General features: G+C 46.1%; 1 long non-coding RNA gene across 1 annotated transcript in view; it reads right to left on the reverse strand.

The window, feature by feature from the left end:
* Positions 1-10,467: 10,467 nt before the first annotated feature.
* LOC141574998 (uncharacterized) overlaps positions 10,468-17,338 on the reverse strand; it is a 35,703-nt gene continuing 28,832 nt past the window's right edge. The window contains exon 3 of the long non-coding RNA XR_012502206.1: positions 10,468-11,460. This is a non-coding gene — a long non-coding RNA (uncharacterized LOC141574998). The remainder of the gene's footprint in view (positions 11,461-17,338) is intronic.

The raw sequence follows: 17,338 nt of genomic DNA on the forward strand, positions 1-17,338 counted from the left end.
ACAAACAGTGCAGGGATGAGTGAGCATGACTGAGTCCTGATAACATTCCATTTACGGACATTGACATGTGAATTTCACATCACTTCTTGTTTGTGTCACACTTATTTTTCTTCCTTTGCTTTTGGTTTTTGTCCAATCATTTAAAAATGTAAAAACTTGGAGATTGTCATACTAAGTGAAGTAAGCCAGAAAGAGAAAGAAAAATACCATATGACATCACTTATATGTGGAATCTAAAAAAAAGAAAATGAGTCAAATGAACTTATTTACAAAACAGAGACAGACTCATAGAAAACAAACTTATGGTTACTGGGAGGGAAAAGGTGGAAAGGAATAGACTGGGAGTTTGGGATTAGCAGATACGAACTGCTATATATAAAATAGATAAATAACAAGGTCCTATTATATCGTACAGGGAACTATAGTCAATACCTATAATGAAAAAGAATAGGAGAAAAAAAAATATATATATATATGCATAACTGAATCATCATGCTGCACACCAGAAACTAACACAACGTTGCAAACTGACTATACTTCAATTTAAAAAAATAAAAAATTTAAAATTTAAAAAACGGTAAAAACCATTCTTATCACGTAGGCTCTACAAAAACAGGCAGCCTGTTGGATTTGGTTCTTGGGCTGTAGTTTACTGACCCCTGTCTACACGCTTGTTCTCAATCCCAGGGTTTTTTTTTCTCTGTTGTTCCTAGAAGCCGCTTCCGGAGAGCTGTGTTCACTCTGTCCTTTACTCCTGGTGTGGCCTAGGGGGGTGTCACTTCATCTCTCGGGGCCAAGGCTCCCTCACTGATCGGGTGATGTAGATGCTGGGGTCTCTGCCATGACCCTCCCAGCAGAGGGGTCTTCCCAGGATGCTCAGTTTGGTTCTGAGGCAGACTCAAGTCAGAGGAGGACCAAGGCCACAGGGAGTCACCAAGCACTAGAGAAAGAAACACCGGGTCCCTGGGCTACGGGTGTCACCTGAGGTCTGGCTGGCTTCTTGTTCGTCCAGAGTCTCCTACTTGCTCTTAGGATTCACCTTTCGCCCCTGGGAAAACTGAGCCAGATGATGGGGACTCCACCCTTCACACACTTTGTTACCATGAAACAGGCTTTGACACCTGTCAAGGCTGAGGAGAAAAGCCTCAGAGCGCGATCAGGGACGTGGTCAGGGCTACCCGCTATGCTGTGTGGGCGGAAAGCACAGCTCACAGCTGATGTAAAACCCAGGGGTAAAAAACCTAACCGACTTGTTTTATTTCTTTTATAACCTTGTTCTTGTAAATGCCTCCAGGGTATTTTCAACCCGGAAACCTAGGTTTACTCTGGCGCCATCCTCTTCCCACATGATTTATCTTGGACATCTGTGCTTTTCTCCCCAGGACCATCCTGGACACCTGGGGCCCTTCTTGCACTACCTCCCCCACTTCCCTCCATTCCTCTGACCTTCGCCTGGACCCCATTTGACCCCCTAAAGTAATCTCCTTGCCTTTAGGCACTCCCTAATTTTTAGGTTTTTAAAACTTTTTCATAGAAGGCAAATCCAATCATATCACTTACCTGATAGAAATACTTTAATGGCTTAGGGTGATGAAGAAGTTCTGGAGATGGATGGTGGTGATGGTCGCACAACCACGTGAATGTGCTTAATGTCACTAAACTGTACACTTCAAATGATTAAAAGGGTAAATTTTAGGTCATGTCTGTTTTACTACCATAGAAAATTCTTTTGTGAATCCCCATAGAGCTCAGAATACCCCTGTAAGGTTTACAGGGACCTCATAGAACCTCACATCCCCTGCCATGTAAATTTCATTCTACACCCACTGATCTTAACCTTCACCCACTTGCCAATCCTATTGGCAACTTCTTATCTCCACTTCATCTGCCTGAAGCACATTTTATTTTCCCCTGTTCCCTACTTTCTGAGCAAACTCAACCTTTAAGCTCTAGGTCATAAGGAACACGCATCTCTTCTACTGAACTTGCCCACTGAATTTACTTCTTTCATGCAAGTGGAGCTAAATGACTCACTGTTTCATGATCGCATTAAGTACTAGAAGAGAGGGAAAAATAGACTATTGGTAAGCTGTAAGTCAGCTAAAAAGAGCCACAGTAAAATAAACACCCGGCATCCACCACTCAGTCTTGCAAGCGGCATCTCCACCTTTGCAGTCTTTGGTATGCCCAACCCCAGATTTCTTCTGACCTCCCCTTTCAGATTTGACTCCTACTGGGAATTTCATATTTGTCATTTTATTTATGCTATTATGTTACCATGCTCATTGGTTTTCCCTGAATTATGTGTTCTCTAGTTGTGCATGATTTTGAACTTTATATAAATGGAAACATACTGCAAGTTTTCTGTGAGTTGCTTGTTTCCCCGGGACATGACATCTGAGACATTCATCTGCTCTTTTGCATGTTTATGTAATATGTTCATTTTCACTGCTATATACTTTTCCTTTAGCTAACTATAGTGCAGTAAAAAAAATTCCATTAGTGCTGGTGATGGGCATTTCACTTATTTCCAGCTTTTTTTTTTTTATTACTGACATTTTATTACAATATCCTGATGCTTAAGATTACTATGAGATTTTTTTCTTAACTATTACAATTCTGTCTATATTTTTTTTATCACATCCTAGCTAGTATTCAAACTAGAAACACAAAATTTGGAAGCAGCAACCCTGTTGCTTTAAATTAGATATCCACTGCTACACTGAGGATATATGTTTCAGGGGTTCTCAACCTTTTTTCATGCCATGTGCCCATTTCCAGAATAATGGTTTTAAATACATCAAATACATATACTGTTAAAAATCGATTATTTATCAAAATATTTTTTAAATTTGTGATAGAATACATGTGTGTTTTATTAACGCTTTAAATTACAAGATCTAGCAGCAGGCCTAAAGGTCCTGTAATTTTGAATTAGTGAGAACTATAAATAATATTGTGAGATATCTACAAAAGCTATCTTGTGGTAGTGACAAGTCAAGAGAACAGCTAGAAACACTTAATTTGCCGCCTATATTCATAATGAAAAGAAATGCTAAGTTTCAAATGAATACTAGTGAAAATAAAAAAAATATATTTTACCAACTAAATTTATTCTACGCATGAGTCCCTTTGGAGTCTGTGGACCCCACATTCAGAAAGCCTGTAGCTAATCTATTTTCTTTTTTTTTTTTTTTTAACATTTTTTATTGATTTATAATCATTTTACAATGTTGTGTCAAATTCCAGTGTTCAGCACAATTTTTCAGTCATTCATGGACATATACACACTCATTGTCACATTTTTTTCTCTGTGAGTTATCATAACATTTTGTGTATATTTCCCTGTGCTATACAGTGTAATCTTGTTTATCTATTCTACAATTTTGAAATCCCAGTCTATCCCTTCCCACCCTCCACCCCCCTGGTAACCACAAGTCTGTATTCTCTGTCTGTGAGTCTATTTCTGTCCTGTATTTACGCTTTGTTTTTGTTTGTTTGTTTGTTTTTGTTTTTGTTTTTTTAGATTCCACATATGAGCGATCTCATATGGTATTTTTCTTTCTCTTTCTGGCTTACTTCACTTAGAATGACATTCTCCAGGAGCATCCGTGTTGCTGCAAATGGCGTTATGTTGTCGGTTTTTATGGCTGAGTAGTATTCCATTGTATAAATATACCACATTTTCTTTATCCAGTCACCTGTTGATGGACATTTAGGCTGTTTCCATGTTTTGGCTATTGTAAATAGTGCTGCTATGAACATTGGGTGCAGGTGTCATCCTGAAGTAGATTTCCTTCTGGATATTTCCAGTTTTTTTTAATTGAAATATAGTCAGTTACAATGTGTCAATTTCTGGCATACAACACAATGTCCCAAGCATGCATATTTCCAGTTTTTGCTATTAAAAATTATTTTGGCATGGCCAACTCTGTATAAGTCTCTTGGAGCATTTGCAAGGTATCTCAGGGTATCTACCCAGCAGTGGAGTGGCTGGGGCAGGCTTACATATATCTTCAGCTCTATTCAATGATGCCAAGTTGCAATCTACAGTGATTTTATCAAATCAAACTCCCATCCAGCATTGTTTGGGAGAAAGGATTGCCCCACTTCCTTGCATCATTTGATTGTCAGACTTTAATTTTTGCTAATTTGGCCGATGTGAAATGACATCTCATTGTGGTTTTATTTTATGCTTCCCCGATAACTAGAGAGATTGAGTTTCTTTTTGTAGGTTGATTGTTCACTCATTTTCCTTTTCTATTGAATGGAATGTGTTTTGCTCATTATTTTACTGGGTTGTTTTTCCTATTGATTTGCAGTTTATTGCATATTCTGAAAAGTAATCTGTTGTCAACTTTATATGAGCAAATATGTCTTCCTGATTCTAGTTTATCTTTATACTCTTCATGGTTTCTTTTGATAAATTGAAGCTCTTAAATTTAATGTAGACAATTTTGTCTATTTTTTTTCCTTTATCATACACGGCTTTTGTGCCTTCTTTAATAAATGCTTTCCTAGCTTGAGGCCAGAACGTCATTCTTCTGAGTCATCTTCTAAAATTTCTATGGTTTTACCTTTAACCTTAAAGTCTCCAAGCTTCCTGGAGTTGGTTTGTGTGTACTGAGACAAAGGGGTCCTAGTTTGGCTATATAGATGACAGTAATCTCAGAATCACTCATTGAACATCTCCCTTCTCCATACCGAGGAACTATAAGGCATTCATAGATGGACGATCTGTCCCTGGGTTCTCCATTCAGCTCTACTGTCCGTCCCTGTACCATCCATACTGCACTGTCTTCATTCTTAGAGCTTGAGGTCAAGTCTAGATATCTGATAAGGTAAGTTGTGTCACCAGTCCTTCTGGAATGTCTTGGCTATTTCTGTTTCATTGCTTTTTCATTTACATTTTGTAATCATCTTGTCAAGTTCTACCAAAAAAAAAAAAAAAAACCCCACAAATTATTGTGATTTGAATCATATGATTCACCTTTAGTTTCTTTGTTTATTTGTTTTTTCGGGGTGGAAGTAATTAGGTTTTTATTTATTTATTTTTAGTGGAAGTACTGGGGATTGAACCCTGGACCTTGTGCATGCTAGGCACACACTCTACCACTGAACTATATACCCTCACTCCTTGAATCATATGATTCTTAATCATTGTTCTCCTCACATTTTATATGATGCACAAAAATCCCAGTACACTTGTTTATTCACAGAATCCACAACTTATCCTTAAAGTTTTTCATAGTGTCTGATACATAGCGCATTTCTGCAATGAATGAATGAATGAATGATTAAAGTCTTCCAGTTAGCTGAGGTTCGCGTTTGTATAAAGCCCCAAATTTATGGCGCAATTGTTCACCTTTCAAAAGCCTCTTTCACTCCACAAAAGATGGGAGAAAGACGGAGTACCTGTCATGATTTGAGTACCTACTTGGTGCCAGGTATGGTGCCCAGGAGAAAGGGACAGAGAACCATTTTGGAATCCTGTAAAAAGTAAAGAATGCTTAGTGCTTTGAAAATAGGACACAATTTGAAAAAAATAAAGCTCTCTAGCCATCTCCTCAGGGCCACATGGCTTGTGGACGGCAAGCCGGCTCTTCCCTGGGCTTCCGCGGGTGAGTTCATGAGTCCCTCCCACAGCTGACCTGCCTGGCATCCTGTGTTCGGGACCAAGACATTCCAAAGGCGGACGTTTCATTCAACAAGGCTCTCGGTAGACCAAGTGCTTTGGCCCTTTTTATTCACACAAACTAAAGAGCCACTCCCTTTCAGGATGTTGGTGCTTTTCTTCGCCTGGTTGATCTTAGGAGAAAACACACACGCAAACAATGTAAGGTAAAGAAAGGCTGCGGGCAGCATTTATTTATAGGTTTTAAAATTTACTCAGAGAGTAATTTGAAATGCAGACTTACCCTTGGCAAACAGAGAGACTGCAGCCAAATGGTACCAAAGACAAAAGCAATGCCCTAATTTCGATTCTCATGCTTGAAGCCTGGATTCAAATGTAGGTTCTGAAGCCCAGAGCTTGTCTGACAGTAGGTGGACCCTTGGCCTCTGGGAGAGGTAAAGTCTCCATCTACAGTGGGAGTGGAAATGACCAGGATTACCTCCCCGGGGGTGTGTTTCTGGGGTGGAAAGGCCTCTTGGGGAACACTTCATAACAAGTAACATGTCCTGGAAATCCTAGATGGCTCATTCATTGACTCAGCAAACACTGAGCAACTACTGTCTGCTGGCTCTAGAAATGCACAGACTTTCCCTGGCAGGAGGCATGACCTTGGGCAAGGTGGCTTTCTTCACCATCTCCAAAGGGACCAACCGTGAGGGCCGTCTGCTGGCAGTGGGACAGTAAGACCTCAAGCTCTGAAGGAAATCTGGGGCACGCTTCACAGCAGCGCCCACAGCCAACCCCTGACACCACTCAGGGCGACTTCTTCATAGAGACTTGGGGCGCATCTTGTCAAGGTTCCCGTCGGCCTTTCGTCCTGAGGGAATTTAGAAGTGGAATTCTGGTGGGATGTACTACAGCTGCTAACACTGTGGCTGGTCTCCCTCCTCCGTTATCCAGTCTAGATTCCCTTCACCTTTAACCAGTACTTGTCAGTCTCGGTGGCTTGCCTGCTGGGATGACCCAGACCTTTATCTCCGAAGGGTCTGAAGCTCTCGCCACTGGGCTTCTCTCAGATCATGGCTGTTACACTTGTCTATTTACAGTTAAAATAAGAAAAGAAGTATTCAGAGGTACCCAAATGGATCAATCATATCCTTCCCCCTCCTGTTGTAGCAGCAACACTGCATCTCCCCACAGTCAGAATCTTAAATTCCATCTGGGATGGTCCCTGCTCTTCCTGGCTAGCTGATCCCTTGCCCTGGAGAGCCATATCTTGTTGTTCAGTGCAACTCCCGTTGTGTCCCCTGAAAGAAGTCTCCTCCCTCTGGGAACCAGGGCCACAAATGCTGCAGAGCACAGATTGATGGAGACAGGAAATGCACATTTACAAAATGACCACTGGTTATTACACAAAGGTTTTGTTTCTTTGTTTGTTTTTAATTCACATGAAGGCAGAGAAGACAGCACAAGTCTGGAAAAGAAGTACTCTGAAGTCATTAGGGACTGGGATGTGTCTGTCAACCTTGGCTCTATCAATCTTTGAAGATTATTTTCATCTGCAAGTTCAAGGAAGGCTGCTGGGGCTCCTTCCACCATATATGCATTCCAGACACACACAGGCAGAAAATAAGATGATTCTAAAAGGCATCCTAGGCTAAAACAGATGCTACACTAGGACATCATAGCTCTAGCTGTCTGTTCCTTCTCTTAAGGAGCAATCCAGGAACTCCAGCCCCCAAATACTACATGCATGTCACATTAGCCACCCTTAGCTGCAAGGGAGGCTGGGAAACATAGTTTTAGGCACATTGTTGCCGTGGGTAAAATCAGGTTATAAAAATGAATACAGCGGACAGTTGGATAGCAGCTAGTGAATTCCCCCACCTCTTCCCTGACAAATCTAATGCCGCCTCACCAGCCCTCTTGACTCTGTTGTACTAGCCTGCATTTTATTTTTAAAAGAAAATATCACTGTCTGAAGTCATCGCCTTTCGTTGTCTTGTCCATTAGATTAGAAGCTCCCTGAGGGTGAGCTTTGTCTGTTTTCATCTCAAATGTATCTGCATTTCCCATTGAGATTTTACAGCACAGTGGTTCTCATATCAGAAGAGGTTCATTGGTAGCAATAGAAACATACACCCATTTATTCATTTATTCATCCACCCACTAGTTTATTTTTAAGCTTTGTCTGAATGTCAGGCTCTACATTAAACTTGGGGAGAATTCAACTAAGAGTAAGACATGGCCGCCCAAGGAAGATTGATGTGCAAACAGAGAGATTAAACTGTGATATGATACATCTTTAGTAAAGTTATGCATAGAATCTGTAGGGGCCTAGAAGGGGAGAAGATCACCTGCTGGAGAAGGCTTTTAGGTGGGGCACTGCAGCTGGGTCATGCAGGATAAGTAGGAGTTCACCCGATGGACATGGCTCCTGGCCCAGGCTTCCCCCTCCCCAGACAGACTAAAGAAACGCAAGCCCAGCATCCCGGAGGGGCCCCCTTCCTTTCTTCTGCATGAATTTTCCATGATGCTCAGGAGACAGTGGGCTCTGTGGGTGCTGCAGAGGAAAAGAACAAATGTTCTCACTGGGGTCCCGGAGGGTTATATCTGGGAAGCGGGAGGGAGGGTGACAGAGATGGGAGAAGGTGCTCAAGCAAAGGGCTGTCTTAAACAGTCATTATGGGCTTTTAAGTAAATTCTCAATTATAATTATTCTAATGGCTTTAATACGTCTGCAGTTTGGAGCTATGATGTCCTAAGGTGTCAGCTGTCATATGTCTCAGTGAAAGACTCTCTTTTTTTCCTTTGAAAGCCAATATTAAGAGGTGAATTCTGCCAATTTCTCACTTAATAGGGGATGGGACCTCGTATCATATTTAAGTCCAACTCAGCCACTGAGGTGCCAGCTTACGGCGCCCAGCATCCCTGGACTCTGCCAACCGTGGGCCTTAAACGACAGCAGCAGAGAATGTTCCAAGGGAAATAAATTATTGTGTGAGATGCAGCTCCGCAGACCTGGGTTCAAATCCTGCCTCAGCCTCGTAACAGCCAGGGAAATTTTGGCAAGCCCCTTCCCGTCTCCACGCCTCAGTTTTCTCATCTATAAAATGGGGATGGTAATGATCCCCTGCCTCTCAGCGTTGGTGGAATTAACAATCCCATGTGTGTAAAACTCCCTCCTTGCGATATGAGACTTTTCCCATTTTTGCCAAACTCCTTTTTTGGGGGGCAGATGAGAAAAAAAGGTTAAACTAGTTGTGCGATGTCACTTAGCTACCAAACTGCTCATGCAGTGAACCAGCAAGACATGGCCGTAGGACCATGGACAGAGTGGGCCCACGTCCTGGCTCTGCTGTGTCTTCCCTGAAGGACTCTCGGGCCTCAGGGGTCTTTCACGTGCGTTCCCACGACCCGGCAGCTCCTCCTCTATGTCCTCAGGACAAATACTAATTTCTTTAAGACCCTGCTCAAAATGCAGCTTGATCAGAGCAGATCCATGAGTACCCGCCTGACATGGCCCCTTCATCCTTCTCTGTCTGCCCTCCGCTGCTTTGTGGGTTTTCCTCGTGGCCCCTGCCGTCTGACATATCTCATTGTCTGCCTCTTCCAACAGAATGTGAGCTCTCTGGGAACAGGGCTCTTTGTTTTATTCACTGCTGTGCCTCCACCTCCTGGAACAGCACAGACCAGGTCCATAATGCTCCATGTTGCCTAGAGGTTGAATGAATGTTTCTGAATTTCTTGAAGCTTCTGACTCTTCCTGGGACCAGAAACCCCTCCTTCCTAGGGTGATGCGGAGATGGCTTATAGGAAACACCTAGCTTGGGACATGGCAGGGGGGACAATGCCAGTCAACAGCTGTGATTATAATGACCAGCCCCATCCTGCTCCCCGTGGCCGAGGCAGGACCTCACAGCCGACCCTGCTGCTAAAAGCCTTTGTAAACCGAAGACGATCTGGGTCAGTGTTTCCCAAATCCGGCTGCACTCAGCATCCCCTGGGGACCGCTGAAAAAACACAGCTGTCCGGGTCCTGCTGTGGTTGCTCTAACCCAGATCTCTGGATGTGGGCTCAGGAATCTGGGCTTTTTAAATTTTGGAGCGGCCATGCACTTCCCACTCAGGAAAGGAGGCAGCTCCGGAGAGACATCGAGATGCTGGTGCTTCGTGGGAGGTCATTTCACAATTATAAATGCTTCTTAAACAAAGTAAGGGCTACATACAAAAAGCACAGCTTTTAGTGAGGGAAAGGAAGCGGGGAACCATTGAACAGAGAGCACTTGCTGGCAAAGGAGCCTTAGTCAGATGCGGAACCTCCTCCAGCCTCCTGCATGCCTGACAGGTGCATTTCTACAGGTGATGCCAATGAAGGTGACGTGATAATTACGTTTCTTCCTTTACACCCTGACGCTGCAGGGTCCCGGGTAGGCAGTGAGTACTGACAAGACTGTTTGCATTTCTGAGCGTTTAATCTTTTAATTATGACTCTTGGAGTTTTTACAGGGTGATGCTAATAAGCAAACATATGGCCTCTTTCTCGAACTTAATTTTGTGCATAGAGTGTTTACCTAACTGTGAATCCCCACGGTGCAAAATGCTGGGGCCAAGAGTTAATCCCACTGGGTAAACAAACTGAAGTCATTCCGTGTTTACAATGAAATAAGTGTATAAATAAGTAACCGGGCTGATATTTTCTTAGTAATTATCTAGGTCTGTGTTGTCCAGTCCTGTCACCATTAATCACACGTAGCTATGCAAATTTAATTAAAAATTCCATTCCTCTGTGACACTAGCCACATTTCAAGAGTTTATTAACCTCGTAAGGCTGGGGCTGTGGTATTGGACGACACAGACAGAGACCCCTTCCATCACTGCAGAAGCTTCTAGTGGAAACAGCTGTTGCACATTTTCTAGAAGTATGTAGAAAATGTACATTTTCTAGAAGTATTTCAAGCAGATCACAGCTCGTGTCTGGAAATCTGCAAGCTACAATCTGTGTCCAGTGAGGACCGAAGACCAAAAAAGGGGCAAAATCACAAAAGGTGTGCCACTGAGAACACTGAGTCTCATAGCAAGTGTTTATAACTTTATAACTTTTTTTTATTATCTTGGCTATTTAAGAAGCAGCTGTAAACTATTGGTAGGAAAACATTAATAACACCTTGAGCAGATAATCAAAGGGAAAGTGACTGCGGACAGATGTTGGAAGTTTTCTCCCCAAAAGTGACCTGCCCTGTTCAGGAAGTGGGAAGTTGAGACCCTGGAAGCTCCGTCACCTCCCGTGTGTGGCTGTACTGCCCACAGTCCCTTCCTGAGTGGTGGCAACGTGCAAAACACATGGTTTTGAATTAGCATCTGCACTGCTCTTCCCTAAGAAAGACAACCATGTTGAATTTGAGAGTGCGGGTTTCCTGAACTCACACTTTACTTCCCACATGAAAAACAAGCCGGAATCTTCCTAGGAGGGCAGCACACTGTGACGTTTAAACCTTGGAACCTGCCATCAGTGAGACCCGGCTGTGTGACACAACACCGGCTGAGTGATCGCCTGTCTCCGAGCTTCCGTCTTCTCATGAGTAAAACAGGGATAATGATGTGTCTATCGGATGCAGCCGTTTTAAGCGGAAAATGAGACAATGCATGCAAAGCACTGAACACAGCTCCCACCTCATAACACATGGATAATAAACAGTTTATTGTAATGTGTGCCCGTGCATTTGTGGGTCAGGCGGTCCGAGGCGCTGGTCCCAGCTCTGCTATTCACCAGCGGCTTGCTTCGCTGAGCCCATCAACGTGCATTGTGCTGAGTTCCTCATCCATGAATTACAGACGCTGCTACCTCTGTGTCACAAGTTTGCCACGAGGAGAAAAGGAAAAGAAATACATCAAGAAGCGGACACATGGTCTGACCCACAGCAAGAGCCCCATTGATGCTGTTGCTTCTCTTCATCTGAGAGACATCCTTGGGAGCAAAGGCTTTTCAGTTCCCAAGCTATTTCCCTTTTGCTGTTAAGGTCAAGACCGAGCTGGACCACGTTCTACCGCAAGTGGATCTCTCTTCCACTTTGAGCTGTATTTTGTCCAAACATCCCTTCTACCCCCTGGAGGATACGGGCAGAGAGCTCAGTGCTGGAGTGGAGGGCCCCTGGCTGGCTAGAAATACCTGCGTACTGCCAGGTCAGTGGCGCTTGTTGCCTCATTCTCAACTTCTTACCCTAAAAGGCTCTGGCTTAGCATGAGGCTGGCTCCTTGCAGAGCTGGGCGTGCACGGGGGTGGGAGAGGCACCCGCCGGGAGAAGCGCCCACACGAGCCTGTGGGACGGCTGTGCTCTGCTCTGCTCTGCCCTTCACCCCAGGGGGCCAGCCCTGCACATCTACCTGGGGCTTTTCATTACCCACCTTCATAACACCCCAGGCAAGCAGGCAGGTGGGGCATCTCCTAACTCCACTGCACAGGGTGGGGGCTGACCTCGGAAGGGAGGAGAACTTTCTAGAAAGGCATAGCTGCTCAGTGGCCAAGCTGGGATGTGAGCCCAGGGCTTTTTATTTATTTATTAATTTTTCCATTTTAACTTCCTTCCCGCTGTCTCAGGAGTCTTCATTCTCTTCAGTCTTTCCCACCCCTTCCCGATCCAACCCAAGCTGGCTTTTATTCACAGCACCTTTCTCTTTGAATAACATTCGTCTTCAGAGTGTAGCTGAAAGAAAGGTAACTTGATCAAAAGAATTCTCTCTAAAGGTTTAATGGCTAATATGTATCCAGTTTTGAAAGAAAAGGTTGGTTTACTCAAATCAGATTCCTTTTTGTGAATTTCAGACACTTTATAACACAGATCCCATGTCGAGGGGCAAAGTTTTGCTACCCTTTGGTTGTGACATTGAGTTGGCTCCTTAAGCCCGAGCCTCAGGCTTCTCGTGTGTGAAATGGGGTCACTCAGCCCTGTGCCTCCAGAGGGCTGCACTAGCTCTAGGCTTCTGAGCCCCTCTGCTCGGAAGGGGAGCACTGGAAACTCTGAAGAGGAGGTTATCTCGGTCCATCCTCTTCTCCTCACTTTGTATGAGATGCTCCTGGATTTGGACCCGGAGATAGGACCAGATGCAGGATAATCGGCTGCCCTTGCCATCCTGTAGCAAGGGATGCTCAGGGTGAGCAGAACCCAGGAGGCTTCCCACCTTGGAAATTCCTACGAATTCTCTCTTTCTTTAGTCTTCTGAGGACCCTTCCCTTTTGGACCAGCTCAGCCACAAAGCTTTTCGACTATTAAATCCTAAACACTTGTCTGCAGGCACTCTCCTTCTGGAAAGAGCCCATACAACTCCCCTCAAAGCCTCATGACTTTTGTGCCCAGAATTTCTTCAGGGTTTTGCCATGGCCACAAATAAAACCCAGAGGCAAGGAAATCAGGCTGTGACGGAGAAGAGCAACGTGATGTCATGGCGAGGGGGAAAGACACATGACTGCTTGAGTCCTGCTGTCCACATGCGTGTGCATGACAGTCAGGGGCGAATGTGCACAGCTCAATACTCTTCAAACCTCTATCGAGCACCTCGCATGCTAGGTGCATATTTGCAAATTGCTTTATGGTTTATAGAACACAGTTCATGCACTGAATTAGCCACGGTTCTGTTGGTGGTAAAAATGGGAAGCCAGTGCTCTTGAACTCGCTTTTTTCAAAACTTGTCTCTGTGTGTGTGTGTGTGTGAGAGAGAGAGAGAGAGAGAAAGAGAGAGAGACAGAGAGATGGGTTAGGCTGGGAGTGGGATACAAACCTGGGACCCTTTGAAGTGGAATCAGTCAGGATCAAGCTGGGTAAGCAGAAGTCATTTCTAAGTCTTTCAAAGAGAGGGTATTTGTGACATATAAGAAGTACATATACAGAGTCTGTGCCCCTGGTTCCTGACACAGGGCTCTGAGACCCCTGGAATTTCCTGAGTGATAGCAAGGTTTCCGTTCTAATGAGGTGACTCTTAGTGGCCTCCAGCACAACTACAGGATGGGGGCTGCTCACCAGAAAGACCAAGCCACGAGAAGAAGCCTGGAACTTTCAGTGCCATCCCCTATCCTCTGGGAAGGGGAGAGGGGCTAGAGGCTGAGTTTGTCATTGCTTCTGCCTATGTGAGGAAGCCTCCATAAAAATCCCTAAACTGTGGGGTTCAGAGAGCTTGTGGGTTGGTGAGCACATCTCTGTGCTGGGGGCGGGGGTGCACCTCATCTCCTTGAACACAGACGCCCCTGTGCTCAGGACCCTCCTGGACCTCGCACTGGGTACCTCTTCATCTGGCTGTTCACCTGTATCCTTTAAAAAATATATGTACCCTTTTTAATAAACCTGCAGATATAAGTGTTTCCATAAGTTCTGTAAACAGTTACAAAAAATTATCAAACCTGAGTTGGGGGGGGACTGTGGGAACCCCTGATTTGTAGCCAAGTTGGACAGACGTCATGGAGAACCTATGATTGGCATCTGAAGTAGGGACAGTCTTGTGGGGCGGAGTCCTTAACCGTGGGGTCGGCCCTAGCCCCAAACAGTTAGTGCCAGAATTGAGTTAACCTGGAGGACACCCAGTCGATGTCCACAGAGAACTGCAGAATCGCTTGGTGTGGAAAACCTCACACATTTGGTAGCTGGAGTAACCCCCATAGAGAGAAGCAGACATTGGTTTACTTTTAGCCTTTAATACAGGGCAGAGGTTGTAAGAGGGAGGGACTGGCTGGGGCTCCAGACTGAGGACAGCGAGGACACCTGGGTCTGTAATTGCAGGAGGCACACTTGTCCTAGGGTGAGAAGGATAGTGGGGAGCAGTGTGATAAATTCGGAAGTGGGGCTCCTATAGCAGAAGCTAGGACCACGGTGGGAGCTGCCCATTAGACGCTGGGACAGCGGGGTACAGGGGCTACTCTTAACAGGCACCGAAGCTACTGACATGAGAGACAAGGCTGCACAAACAGAGAGGCGGGAGGAACACCTGGGTACTTCCCTCCCGCCCACCGGCCTTCAGCCAGCGCGTCTCGTGGTCTGAACGTGCCCAGCGGCGGCTGGCGCCTTCTGAGGGTGGACCTGGCGGTCCTGCCTGTGCCTGAGCCAGAGGCCTGTTCACTCACCCTCCACCCGAACACCGAGGCCATCGACAGTCACCTCCACGCCCCGTCTGTAGACGCCGTTACCCCGGTCGCCCAGGTGGCTGTTCCGTGTCGAGAGCTCGCAGGCGAGGCCGGGGGGCCGTCCTCCCCACGCAGCCCCAGAGCCTGACGCTGCAGAGCCGACGTCGGCTCCTGCCCCATCTGGGGTAACGCTACTTTCTCTCCATTCTCCGCCCTGGGGTGGCCTTCCTTTGCAACTATGAGTGGGTGTGCTCACGTCATGCTCAGCAAACACTCGTGAGATCTGCCTCCTTCTCAGATGCCTGTCTCTGCTCTGTCTCAGCTCACCTCTGGGTTCACCTACAGCCCTGCTTCTGAGCCCCTTTGGAATGGTTTTTATTCCTTGACTCATTCATCCAACCATTCTCTCATTCAATCTCTTCGCAAACAAGTATTAATCACCTATGGTATTTGTTCCCTAGAGATGCTGTAACAAAGCACCACAAATGAAGTCGCTTGAAACACCCTTCTGTCACAGTTCTGGAGGGCAGGGGTCCAAAATCAAGGTGTGGGCAGGGCCATGCTCCCTCTGAAGGCTCCAGGGAAAAGTACTGCCTTGGCTCTTGGTAGCTGGTCACCCCTCTCATCTTTGACTTGCAGCTGCATCACCTGGATGTTGCCTCCATCTTCACCTGGCCGTCTTCCCCGTGTGTCTCTCTGTCTCTCTACATGACATCCTCTTTTCTGTGAGTCTATGCCCAATTTCCTTCATTTTATAAGGACACGGGCTGTGGAATCGGGGCCACTCTAATCCAACATGACGGCATCTTAACTTGATTATACCTGGCAAGATCCCGTTTCTAAATAAGGCACGTTCACATGCACGGGCAGAGGGGTTAGGATGTCAAGATATCTTACAGGAACACAAATCAGCTCAAGTCTTGCGCTAGGCGTCTCTGCCCAGCCCCTAACATTGGCTTGATGAGTCCATGGCTTCAAAGGACATTCAACCCCTGAGACACCATCACACTCATCCTTCGTTTCTGCCCAGTTACAATTCTCAGCCACAGCTGCCTGGAATCATCGGCTTCCCCTTTCCTCAAGAGCTAAATGTCCAAGGGTTTTTCGAATATTATATTTTTAATTACCACACTATCTGTGGTAATTAAAAGGAGACGGAAAGTTTAGCTCAGTGGGGTATCTGTGCAAATGTCTGTCAGGGTGAGCCCGAGCTGCGAGCTCAGGCTCTCAGAAGAAGAAATGGGAAAAGGAACTAAAAGGAAGAAGAGGAATCATCTGTCTCAGGTTCTCTTGGGGGAAAAAAAAGATTTCAATCATTTTCGGGGGAATCCTCACTCCCAACTCAACAACTCTACTCAATTTTCCCTCCGGAAACTGACAGATTCAAGTTTCCCAGAAAAATGAGTTGTGGGAAGAGGTGGAAAACATTTTTTTCCCCTGGAAAGGGCCTGATAGTCAATATCTTCAGCTTTGTGGGCCACAGGGTTTTGTCACAACCCCAGTGACTTAATTCTGCCATCGTCGGGGGAGCAGCCACAGGTAGTAAGGGAAAGGATGGATGTGACTGAGTTCCGATAAACAGTTATGTACAAAAGCAGGTGATGAACTGGATCTGAGAACCAGAAAGTGCCTTGAGTGTGACCCTGCAGCAGATGGCTGAACTCTGCACAGCCAGCTGCAGCTGGCCCACTTCGTGTGATGGGACTCTCCCCTTCTCCAGCCTGCCTCCCGCCCCCCATTCTCTAAGACAGGTCTCCCTCACCTTGACCTGCAAGCTGTCTCCTGGAGCCCTTCTTTATCGGTCCCGGGGCCACATAGCACAACCCCAAACTCTGACCCAATGGCCCTTTGAATATTTGTGTCCACCGGGTCTCCTCTCCTCCAGGGAAAACCCTTTGACATTCTTGCGATCATCCCTCAGCCAGCGCGGCGTCTGCTTCCTCTCCCTCGTCAGCTCACCCTCATCTTGTGGGATGCTGGCTTCAGACAGGGTATCAGGAAGGAGGAAAGACAAAGAGTGTGGTTCACCTTCTACCTCGGAAATGCAGCTGGAGGCCAGGTGATCGTCTTCTGGGAGACGCAGGCGCTCACCCGCGGACCGGGAGGAATCCGGACGCTGCTCTCACGGGCTTGCTGCCAGTGGGAAACGGAAGCTATTTGCCACTGACTGGAGCACACGCATCTTACCAAGGTCTCCACTGTGCCAGCCGCCCCTTGCTCACCCGCCCCCTCAGCAAAGCACCCCCCAGATAAATAACATGTCAGCATCAAGTGGCACGTCCAGCTGGTCCAGGCCTCTTTTGCCAACGTTACAAACGAGGACAGGGGAGTTGCCACAGGTCTGGGCTCTAAGTGTTGTTGCCCACTCCCCGCAAATGCAAACTGTTTCTGATCCTCTTTTCTTCTAGATACAACAACATATTTGCCAAATCGACGTCAGCATCCCGTGCCCTGCGGCTGTTGCCATCTGCGCCAGTTAATCCGGACGACTGGTACGCGGGCCGCCACGCGGGCTTCCACTTGCTGAGCTTGTGACGCCTCGAGCTGTCCTCTGTGACCTGCCTCGTTTCTGCAGGAGCCACCGGGTGAACCGGATAGAAGCACGACGGAGGACGC

The sequence above is a fragment of the Camelus bactrianus genome, chromosome 25 (genome assembly GCF_048773025.1).
Source record: "Camelus bactrianus isolate YW-2024 breed Bactrian camel chromosome 25, ASM4877302v1, whole genome shotgun sequence".
Lineage (NCBI taxonomy): Eukaryota > Metazoa > Chordata > Mammalia > Artiodactyla > Camelidae > Camelus > Camelus bactrianus.